This window comes from Lampris incognitus, chromosome 7, assembly GCF_029633865.1.
Source record: "Lampris incognitus isolate fLamInc1 chromosome 7, fLamInc1.hap2, whole genome shotgun sequence".
NCBI lineage: Eukaryota > Metazoa > Chordata > Actinopteri > Lampriformes > Lampridae > Lampris > Lampris incognitus.
Window position 1 is genome coordinate 11,252,986 of NC_079217.1, and position 12,296 is coordinate 11,265,281.

Consider the following 12,296-nt stretch of genomic DNA (forward strand, 5'->3'; position numbering starts at 1 on the left):
ACCAGATCCCTGTGGACCTCATAGCTAAACGCTCAGGGCCTTAGACAGAGTCAGAGGTGGTATGGCCCTCTAAGGCCCTAATTTGGTACCTTTTGTAGGTCTACTGGTCCTATTAAAGGTCTTCTCTGTACCCTGCCTCATGACTGCCACACTCCTTTAACTCCCCCCAGTTCAGCTATTAGGAGATATTTGAATGTGCCACCTATGGACAAATACTGCACTGACTATTAACACACACACACACACACACACACACACACATATATATATATATATATATATATATTATATGCAATTTCAAAAAGGGCTCTGTCTTGGTTGAACAGTCGGCCACTTTTACAGGACCTCCCTGCTTTTTGTGTCTTCCTGTGAACAGTTGTGAGATGTGGGTTTTGTGGTCATTATACTTTGCTTTGCTTTGTCATGCATGTTCTGTGGACAGTGTGACAGCTCTGCATGTTGCTGTATATACTGTAAATATTTTATTGTAAAATATGTAAATATTGCTGTATATACTGTAAAAACTGCACATATCTAGAGTGAAGCAGCTAAAAACATGGTGTTTTCTAAAGCAGTATTTCAAAGAGCATTTATATATATATATATATATATATATATATATATATATATATATATAAATTTTTTGCACATATACTTCAATACCAGTTCATGAGCAGTGTGCCGCCAGTAGCTTTCACTTAATTTGTTTCCTTTTTTTGAACTTGGCCTAAAAATGTTTTTTTCTAGCAGCATGGACTCAGATAGGTTCCTGTGTCTATGATCACACTTTTTTTTTTTTTTTAATAAAAAGTATCTTTTCTTTTTTGTGAAAACCATGAGTGGCGGTAAGCATTGTATCTAAATATGGTACTGGAATATGTACGACTGTCTGGCGTCATGTGAAGGCAGGAATGTTAAAAAAAGGGAGAAATATAATACAAATAATTGAGTAAAATGCAAAACAAATATTGATGATACTCCTTAATCACAGTTACACTCCGGTGCCATAATCAGATACAAAAAAAAAAAATATATATATATATACAGTGCATCACTTTCCCCACATTTTGTTATGTTACAGCCTTATTCCAAAATGGATTAAATTCCTTTTTTTCTCATAAATCTACACACACTACCCCATAATGAGAAATTGAAAAAGGTTTTGTAGAATTTTTTGCAAATTTATTAAAAATAAAAAACTGAAATACTGCATGTACATAAGTATTCACACCCTTTGCTATGACACTCAAAATTGAGCTCAGGTTCATCCTGTTTCCACTGATCATCCTTGAGATGTTTCTACATCTTGATTGGAGTCCATCTGTAGTAAATTCAATTGATCGGACATGATTTGGAAAGGCACACGTGTCTATATAAGGTCCCACTGTTGACAGTGCATGTCAGAGCAGAAACCAAGCCATGAAGTCAAAGGAATTGTCTGTGGACCTCCGAGACAGGATTGTATCGAGGCACAGATCTGGGGAAGGGTACAAAAAAATTTATACAGCTTTGAAGGTCCCGAAGAGCACAGTGGTCTCCATCATTCGTAAATGGAAAAAGTTTGGATCCACCAGGATTCTTCCTAGAGCTGGCCGCCCAGCCAAACTGAGCAATCGGGGGAGAAGGGCCTTGGTCAGGGAGATGACCAAGAACCCGATGGTCACTCTTGACAGAGCTCCAGCGTTCCTCTGTGGAGATGGGAGAACCTTTTAGAAGGACAACCATCTCTGCAGCACTCCACCAACCAGGCCTTTATGGTAGAGTGGCCAGACGGAAGCCTCTGCTCAGTAAAAGGCACATGACAGCCTGCTACTTTAGAAAGGCACACACCTCTTTCTAAATCATGTCCAATCGATTGAATTTACTACAGGTGGACTCCAATCAAGATGTAGAAACATCTCAAGGATGATCAGTGGAAACAGGATGAACCTGAGCTCAATTTTGAGTGTCATAGCAAAGGGTGTGAATACTTATGTACATGCAATATTTCAGTTTTTTATTTTTAATAAATTTGCAAACATTTCTACAACACCTTTTTCACTTTGTCATTATGAGGTATTGTGTGTAGATTGATGAGAAAAAAAAGGAATTTAATCCATTTTGGAATAAGGCTGTAACATAACAAAATGTGAGGAAAGTGAAGGGGTGTGAATACTTTCTGGATGCACTGTATATATATTTTTTTCTTCCTTTCCTTAACCTTTGTTTGTCTAATCTGTATTTCCATAAGTATGTTCTAAAAAAATTTTTTTTTTAACCATGTCTTTGTCTGTGATGGACCCTGAGTCTGTAATAAAGTTTTGAGTTGAGTTGAGTTAAATGCTACAGCCAATTTGGGGAAAAAAGAAGATATTTCTAACTCGTCTTTTCTGCTCCCAATCTGCTGCCTTGGACGACTGTTTCTCTTATGCATGCAGAAGAAAATTATGATCATTATATGTTGTGTGGTGCTGGGAATTGTAATTGCTTCCGTTGTTTGGGGGACAGTGGCCTAATCCCAAGACCCCCCCCCTCCCCCCACACCACCACCACCACCACCACCACCACCACCGCACACACCTCTTTGCAAGCAAAAGCTGAGGGCATACATAGATTTTACATTTCCAGTTTTCATCAGTGCAGTCTGTAAAGTACTGCGTGACACACTAAACTACAGTACTCATTTGCATGCCACGGAGGGCCACATGTATATGGGGTTTAATTTTAATTCCAACCCTTTCGCTACATCAGGTGATTTTCAGCCAGGCGAGGGAAAGACTAGTGAGATCAGCTGGTGTGGTGTGGAGTTATAATGAAAGGCTGCTGCCCCATCCACACAGCGTACAGGGCAGGGGTTTTTTTTTCGCATGAGTTTCTATTTTGTAAATGTGTGGTGCTGCAAAATGTTTATCTGAGTGTTGAGTGTTGTCAAAAGATAGGAAGATGTTTCCAAAAGTGAAATCTGGAATGACAAAAACGTAATATGTAACACTATACTATTGCATTCCAACTTTTGAATATGCCATTTACTCCACTGTAATGTCCGATTTGTGTTGTATAGGTACGACGTGAAGCCGCAGTTATCTATAGACGTCGGTTTCGTCAAGTCAGGTTTATTTATAGCCCAAATTCACACGGTGGTCCCCCGAAAGGCTTTACAATCAGTACAATATACAACAGTATATATCCGAATTGCCTGTTTATTTATCACTTCTAGTGTCTTTATTTCTCGAGTAATCACACCCAACCTTCTCTCTCCGTCGTCCTCTACCTCCCTTGGAGACCTTGCATGTTTTGGTTAATGTTGAAGTGGCGTTTTGTATTCTGTGGCGAACAGAAAAGAAGACAACTGTACCAATGTGGGACTGATTATTTGCTTGTAAAATCATCACACTGCCAAACGTTTCTGCCTAAGTGAGGAAGTCTGACCGTGCTGCCCATGGACTCAGTGCTCCTGTATCCGGCCTTACCAGCTGTGCAGCATATCTTGAGTGTTGCTCCAATGTTGTGCATGCGTGCGTGCGTGCGTTCATTTGTACCCGTGTGCTTGACTGTGCCAAGTGTGTTATGGGTTGAACAAACGAGTGCTTGCTAATAACCACCTGTGTCTTTGTTTTGTATAAAGTGTACATTCCATCACAAATATGAAGCTGTTAAACACTGCCAGTATGTTCAAATGAAATGTCAACATGGGGCCGAGTCCGAGTGACTTAGTCGCTCTGGTCTGTAAGTTGCAAGCCCTTGTATAACTTTAAAACGTGTTCCTATGAAATGCTACTCTCTCCCGTTTGGTTTGTTTATGAGTGAACTTGATTAAATCATCGCAGACGTCAGCATGAAGTAGAAAGCCCCACAAACGGCTCGCGTTATCAGCCCCTGGGAGCCCGGAGACGCCTCCACTGTGCAGAGACTTGCAGCCATGCTACCACGTTGCCTACTCAACCTGTTGCCTTTGTGCTGTGTTGTGATGGAATGGTTTCCTTTGTTTACGTTCAATGTTTTGGGTTTTTTTCCCCCCCAAGTAAAGTTTATCTGGAAATCAAATAATGGATTTTGTGTTTGGCTTTCCACAAATGTATTTTAGGCGTGTAGACAGGATTGGTTTTACAATATGTCTGTGAATATTCTCATTCATCCCGGTCATGGTTATCCAAAGAAATTGAATCGAGTGCAACTGGACTTGGTATATATCTGTGAAGACGTTTTGCCTCTCATCTAAGAGGCTTCATCAGTTTGTGCCTTTCTGACTAGACCAAGCTAGTCTGACTGGCTGGTGATGAAACTCAGATATTTATCCTCTTTGGAGTCGTTATCAGAGCTATAGATGTCAATGGCTCTTTGTGTTCCGATGTTGAGCAGCGACGGTCGCTGGGGGTGTTAGTTTCGACTTCGTTAGTGCTCCATTCAGTGGTCATGAGTCATTGGAGCCGTTAATGACCGACTGTTCTTGGAGGCTAGGCTTCTTGAGTCTCCTGGGTAGAGATGAAAGGACAGCATTGTAAGTGGGAGGGAGATAGGTGGTGTCGTAGACCTCCTCCTCTGTTGAGGGATGGTTTTTCCAGTTTCGCATGGATGGCTTCCTTCACCCCTCTTTCAAACCATCTATCTTCCCTGTCCAAAATGTGTACGTTGCTGTCCTCGAAGGAGTGTGTCTTCTCCTTTAGGTGTAGATAGACTGCTGAGTCTTGTCCTGAGGAGTTTGGCCTTCTGTGTTGGGCCATCCGTTTGTGTAGTGGTTGTTTGGTTTCTCCTATGTATAGGTCAGTGCAATCCTCATTGTGTTGTACAGCATACACCAGATTGCTTTTTCGGGTGTGTGGTACACAGTCTTTGGGATGAACCAGTCTTTGTCGGAGTGTGTTGCTGGGTTTGAAGTATACCGGGATGCGGTGTTTGTTAAACATTCTCCTGAGTTTCTCGGAGACCCCAGAAACATACGGGATGACTGTGCTATTCCCTCTGTTCCTTTTCTCCTCATCGCTGACCCGGTTGGTCTTTCTGGAACGTGTTGCAGTTTTCACAAAGGTCCAACTGGTTTTATAATACTGTAGCGAATTCGAGGGGCAGCCCGGGAACCGCCACAGCCGGGACGCGAACCCGTGTCTCCCGCTCCGCAAGCGACAACGTTAACCAGTAGACTAAAAGGTCTTATCCGTTAGTCAAGGACCAACGTGTCTACTTATCCATGCACGTTACAACACAACGCTGCGTTTGTCCTGTTGACAGAGTATAAGTTAACGCTGACGTCACATTTCTGTGTATTTACATATGAAGGAGCCATGCCCGGTTCGAGACCGCACTGATAGGGGAGGCTGGGGGATATTAGATGATGACGATGATTTATTTCGAACATATAAATAAGCAGGGTGTAACATACTGTAACGTGCATGCATAAGTAGACACGTTGGCCGTTGGCCAACGGGGCGGACGCTTTAGTCGAGCGGGTAGCGATGTTTCCCGCGGTGCAGGAAACACGGGTTCGCGTCCCGGCTGCGGCAGTTCCTGCGGTTGCCCCTCGAATTCCCCACAATACAGATAAGTCACTGCTAATACTCTGAAGTGAACAATCCACTCGGCGAACAGATCTCCGTATGCATCAGATTTGTTTGTTGCGTGTTGGAAAAGGAGTAGGAGGGAGTAGAGCCGCGTGCCCTTATTTACATGCGCCCAATGCGCGTGCGCAGACTGTGTGGCAAAAAGGGGCCGCGAGTCATGTGTTCGTAAACGTTACTGCGTCCATTTGGAAGAGACCATCACGGAGATACTGATTCAAAACGAGACGAAACGCCTCTCAGTTGTTGCGCTGTCGGTTGTACACGTCGTAAAGATGGTAAAAACAAACCGTAAAGGTGGTAAAAACACGCACCTGCGTTTTTATCGCATGCCGAAAGGGAAAAGTCCAACTGAAAAAGGAAGAAGGCAGGCGTGGGTTCGTGTGTTCCGTCGGGAGGACCGGAGGACGTGGTCAGAGGAGCAAATATCAGCCGGGAAGATTTGCGGAGAACATGTCATATCCGGTATGTGTCCGTTTCTTACCCAAACACGTACTGTAACTGAACATAATTACCAGCTCTAAATGTGATGCTGCCCCAGCAGAGCAACTGCCGAACCGAAGTGTGAGGCGTTGATGTCCAGCCTTCCCCAAGTCTGACGACGACCCCATCAGCTTTCTTGCGTCATGACGTCTGAGGTCATAATTTGACTCCAGCCTCGAGCTCATAACCGTACAAACAATTCAGCTTTTGTTGAATACGAACAATTCAACCGCACAAACGATTAAATCACGAGGGCTTACCTTTGAGTTGATGGAGCAACGCTTGTTTTCCTTCGATAGCGGATGGTGCGGGATTCGATACGAGGTGTACTGCACCACAAGGCGACACCACTAACCGCTCGGCTAAAGGGTCAGACCCGTTAGCTAGGGGCTAACGTGTCTTATTAGTAGTTTACACTGCTAAAGTGTGCTTCATTGGTAAATGTGCTTGGCGTGTCTGTGACGTCACATCAGTCACACCCCTCCAGCCGGGGTTGGGCAGCCTCGTGGTATCGCTGCGCTTCAGCAGCATGACCGGGTCGGGAGGTTTTTCTCCGGTATTTAGCGGAAGTGTCGACTCGTAATGCGTTCTGCCTTCCTTGCTTTGACCTTCAGCATATTCCGAGATTTCCATTTTCTCAAATTTCCTCCGTTTAATTTTAAGTTTTATACGCTGTCATCTGTGACTTTTATAGGCACGCACGTTGTTTCTCGGCCATGTTTTGCCACACGTTCTGCGCGCGCATCTTGTTAACGACGCAGCTTTTACGTCACGCCATAAGGGGTCGAGACACTTACTTTTTTCCTACCCCCAAAAAAAAAAATCCTACCCCCCTGGGAAGCCGGATGTGAAGAGTAGGGTAATTGGCCAAGTACAATTGGGGAGGGGAAAAAAAGGGGGGGGCAAAACTTTTTCCTTCCCCCCACCCCAAAAAACAAACTTTTTCCCATCCCTTCTCACCTACTCTTAAATTAATTCAGCTACCATACATTTCAAGCTCAATTCCTACTGTACTGTATATAAACTAAGCACAAAAACTAAGGAAATGTGTGCTTGGTAGATTATTTCTTTGTTGTAACACTGCTTCTTGGCAATAAATCTGATATCATGCACCTGACAAGTGCGGAAGCTAATTATGCACAAGTTGAGAAGGAACTATTGGCCAGCACATATGAACGTTTTCATCAGTACATATATGGACAGGCTTTTGATGTAAAAACTGACCACAAGCCCTTGGTATCAATAATGTACAAGCCCCTCAATGACTGTCCAATGAGAAGTCAGCATCTGTTAATGAGACTGCAGAAATATGATGTGAAAATGATTTACACACCAGGAAAAATTCATGTTCGCTGCTGATACTCTCGCGCACAGTCAACAAGAAGGAAAGTCCAGATGAACAGAAAAGTGCAGAGATAAAATCATATGTTGACATGACTGTCACATTGCTTCCAGTGTCTGCTGAGTGAACAGAGCAGATCAGAAAAGCAACTGAGCTAGATGAGATGATGAAAGAGCTCAAAAAGACCATACTGACAGGGTGGACTGAACAAAAGCGTGACTGCCCAAGGCAGATTCAAGACTTCTGAGCATACACAGCAAAGCTCTCAGTTTTAATGACATTGTTTTCAAGGGAGGCAAGTTTGTCATCCCAGCATCCATGCACAAGGAAATGCCGCAGAAGGTGCATTTGGGACAGTTGGGAGAGGAAAAATGTAAACACAGAGCACGTGAGGTAATGTACTGGTCAAGGCTTAACCAAGACATTAGTCAGACTACAGCATCCTGTGAAATATGCCTCACCTACAGGTCCAAGCAAGAAGCAGAGCCACTCATGCCTCACTCTGTACCTGATCACCCATACCAGAAAGTCGGAGGTGATTTATTTAACTGTAATGGTAAGAGCAACGTTGTAGTTACAGATTACTTCCCCAACTACCCGGAAGTTGCAACACTGCAGTCAACATCCAGCAAAACAGTGATAGCCTATCTGAAAACAGTCTTTGCGAGACATGGAGTTCCCTGTGAGGCATTTTCGGATAACGGGCCACAGTTTTCAAGCAGTGAGTTTGTTTCTTTTGCAGAGGACTGGGGTTTTCACCATACCACCTCAAGCCCGAACTACCCAAGGTCCAATGGGCTTGCAAAGACTTCAGTCAAAACTATCAAGGCCCTCTTGAAGAAAGCTCAAGATGGACAGGAGGATTTCCAGAGGAGTCTGATGATTTACAGGAGTGCTCCACTGGAAAATGGGTTGTTCCCGGCCCAAATGCTGATGGGACGGCACATATGTGCTAACCTTCCAATCAATGACAACCTGTTGACACCTGGAGGAGCACACAGAATCAAGGCAAGGAAACAGGTACAAAAAGAGAAACACAAAAAGCAACATGACAAGAAGGCAAAACACTTACCAAGCCTCAGGCCAGTCGATAAAGTTCAAACCCTGGATCACACAACAGGCACATGGTCACAAGGAGGATGCGTGCTAAAAGAAGTTGCACCATGCTCATACAGGATCCAAACAGACCATGGTGCGGTTCTGAGACGAAACCACGTGGATCTGAGGCCACAAGTGACAGTCCCGGAGACAGACTGTCAACAACAAAACACGACAGAACTGTCAGATGCTCCCAGCAGTGAGCAGGTTGGTTCTCCAGACCGCAGTGACTCTGTGGTGCCACAAGTGTCAGAGCACCCTCAGAGGCCTATTGTAGGCCTAAAAGGACTGTTAAACCTCCTGTGAGACTTAAGCCCCTTTTCCACTACATGGTACCGGCTCAACTCGACTCGACTTTTTCGTTTTCCATTACTGGAAAGTACCAGCATTTTAGTAACTGTTACCACTTTTCTGGTGCCACCTTTGTCCAGGTTCCAAAAAAACTGGAGTGGGCACCAAAATCAATGCAGACCGGCTACAATGAGGGGGCGCTGTTACGGTAATGGAAAACCACACTCTACGACTCGAGTCGAGCCGGTACCACGTAGTGGGAAAGGGGCATTATTGAACAATGCTGAAAAGCATATGGACTGTGGACTGTGCACAATGCTTAAAAACATAGGGACTGTGGACAGTGAGAAGGGGAAAAAAAAGAAAAAGAAAAAAATATGGAACTGTTCTGAATAAAGTTGGTTGTGATTGGAAAAAAACCCTATATAAAGTAATGGTGATGCATTATGTGTTATTTGAATGCATAAATGTTTTATTTGAATGAATGAAAAAAAGAGGCCAGAAATGAATGTTTTGTTAAAACTGACTACAAGAAAACACAATTTTTCTTGTAAAAGAAGGAAAGATGTGTTGTTATCATAGTACATGATATTGGTTCCCCTTTAGTTGTTGCTACCCGAGCGGGAAGAGGGGGCGGACGCTACTTGGTTGTTGGCTGGCGTGGTGTAAGTAAGGAGTGCAGCGTGTTAATAAAGACCCAGTTACAAACCCAACGTGTGGTAGTCTGCAGCCCTCCCCTGGATGGGCAGAGGGGGTTGGAGCAGCAACCGGGAAGGCGTGGAAGAGTGGGGTAATTAGCCAGTTACAATTGGGGAGAAAAAGAAAAACACATCTTAATGTCAGGTACCAAGAATAAACAGAGCTCAGTGCCATGTACAACCCAAATATCCACTCGGTGTCATAGAAAGAAAAATTTAAAAAATTTAATAAGAAATATTTAGAGATAAATAAAACTTGGACAGTTAACACAACTCTTCATCATCACTATATCTCTTGATAATCAGTCCTTTGTACTTCCTCTTGAACTGTGTAATGTTTGTACTTTGTTTGAGTTCCATGCTCAAACTGTTCCACAAGTTTACCCCGCAGACTGAAATGCCCATGCTCTTCAAAGTTGTACCGACACATCATTTCATGACGTTTAATTTCCCTCTCCAATTATATTCCCCTTCTCTATCGGAGAATAGTTTTGTATATTACTCGGTAGTAGATTGTTTCTTGCTTTGAGCATTATTTGTGCTGTGTTAAATTCTACCAAATCCCTGAACTTCAAGGGGCTTGACTTTAAAAATAGCTTGTTGGTGTGATTTTGGCATGGCGTGGTGTCCCTCACCTTTCCTAGCTAAAATCTCCCGTTTGACTTTATCACACTATGTTTGAAACCCTTATGGATTCTCAGTACGACCCTCTTTAAGTGTTTATTCAATATTACGTTACTACTGGCATTTATAATTTAACAAAAACATAACATATGGTCCATTTTGGATCCTTTTATTTCTTTATGGAGAGTACTACGTGTTTGTAGCTATAGTGTTATAAAGCTTAGTGGTTGTTCTTCAATAAGCCCTGTGATGGCCTGGCGGCCTGTCCAGGGTGTCTTCCCGCCTGTCGCCCAATGACTGCTGAGATAGGCTCCAGCATCCCCGTGACTCTGAGAGCAGGATAAGCGGTTCAGATAATGGATGGATGGCTGGATAACATATGGTATTCGCTTGTAATTCTTTAGGCTTAGAATGTGCAAATACAAACATGTTAAACATGTCTCACCCATATTTGTGTGTAAATAAGGCTTCCATAGGCCCATGTAAGAACAAAACTCACCTCCCCCATAGAAAATGTGTACGGTGGGCTACCTGATCATCTGGATGGGTTTAGCCCATCCTTGCCCCCCCCCCCCTTAGAACTGGGCCTGCTGCCAACATCTAATATGCTTAGTCAAGAGGTAATATCAAAATGTATTAAATATATATTTCAAATAAAGGAATACATCTGTTTGAACACTGCATGTTAATTGTAAAAATTACCTCTGAGATCTAAATGTTTGCAGGTCTGTGTATGGCTCACATGCTAGTCAAGCAAGTCGAATAAGAATACCTGCTCAATAATAAGAAATCCTGTCTGCTGTTGTGTGTCGGGGCAGCAGGTTGAGGGTAGCAGATGCAAACAGGCTCAATAAACTGATCCGAAAGGCCGGTGACGTTGTGGGGGTGGAACTGGATTGTCTGGCAGCGGTTTCTGAGAGGAGGACGCTGTTGAAATTACGTGCCATCATGGACAATGTCTCCCACCCATGCCATGACATGCTGGTTGGGCACAGGAGTACTTTTAGTGATAGACTCATTCTGCCGAAAAGCACCACAGAGCGCCACAGGAGGTCATTCCTGCCTGTGGCCATCAAACTTTACAACTCCTCCCTCAGACTCAGACTGTCAAGACACTCGGAGTTAATGGTCTGTCGGGTTTTGTTTGTGCTGCTTGTTGTGTGCTGCGGTAGTGCAGTATAGATAGGGTGTTATGTGCACCATGCTTGTTGATATATTTTGTTCTGATTTCTATTTCTTATTTATCTTTTATTTCTATTTCTATTTTCTTATCTTGTGTCTTGTTAGTTTTTAGTTATTAGAGCGCGAGTGTCTATAATAGAACCCAATTTCCCCTCGGGGATCAATAAAGTATTCTGATTCTGATCCCAATGATTCTGATAACAGCCTTGAATCCTTTTGAATCACAGAGGTCCCTCCAAAGAGTTCACTCTCAGCTTTCCACAGGCTCCATTGGTCTCTCTCTTTTCCTCCGTTACCTCTTAAGAATTTTCTTGAACTTTAGGCTACTCCAACCATCTGCCACTTTTAAACAATGTACAAGCTTCGCTGAAACTCGGCTAACTACCGTTTGCTCTTTTGTGCTCAGCAGCCATATTTGAAACGTTGATATTTTCTAACATCCCTTACTCCTTTAATTAACCATCATGCATTTTGGATTTTCTCTTTCTACTTATATAGTAAACGGTAAATGGACTGCATTCATATAGCACGTTAAAATTAATGCCTCACATATTTTACCCATGCACATGTAGTCATACACCGATGGCGGTGTCAACCATGCAAGGTAGAATTCAGTTTTTCTATTGCTTTTTTTTTATAAAGCAATACTCTGAGTTCAGCTTTTCTCAGCTGATCTTTTTCTGATACTCTGATATTCATGTCATCAGATGCTCATTTACGTACAGCCTATCAGACAATCATGACAATATGAAGCCCCACCCACCCTCGCTTTTTCTTATCTCTAGAGTTCTAACCCCACCCCTTTTTTTCTCCCTAATTGTACCCGTCCAATTACCCCACTCTTCCGAGCCTTCTTGGTCGTTGCTTCACCCCCTCTGCCGATCCGGGGAGGGCTGCAGACTACCACATGCCTCCTCCAATACATGTGGAGTCACCAGCCACTTCTTTTCACCTGACAGTGAGGAGTTTCACCTGGGGAACATAGCACATGAGAGGATCACGCCATCCCCCCCCCCTCTCCCCCTGAACAGGCGCCCCCGACCAAGA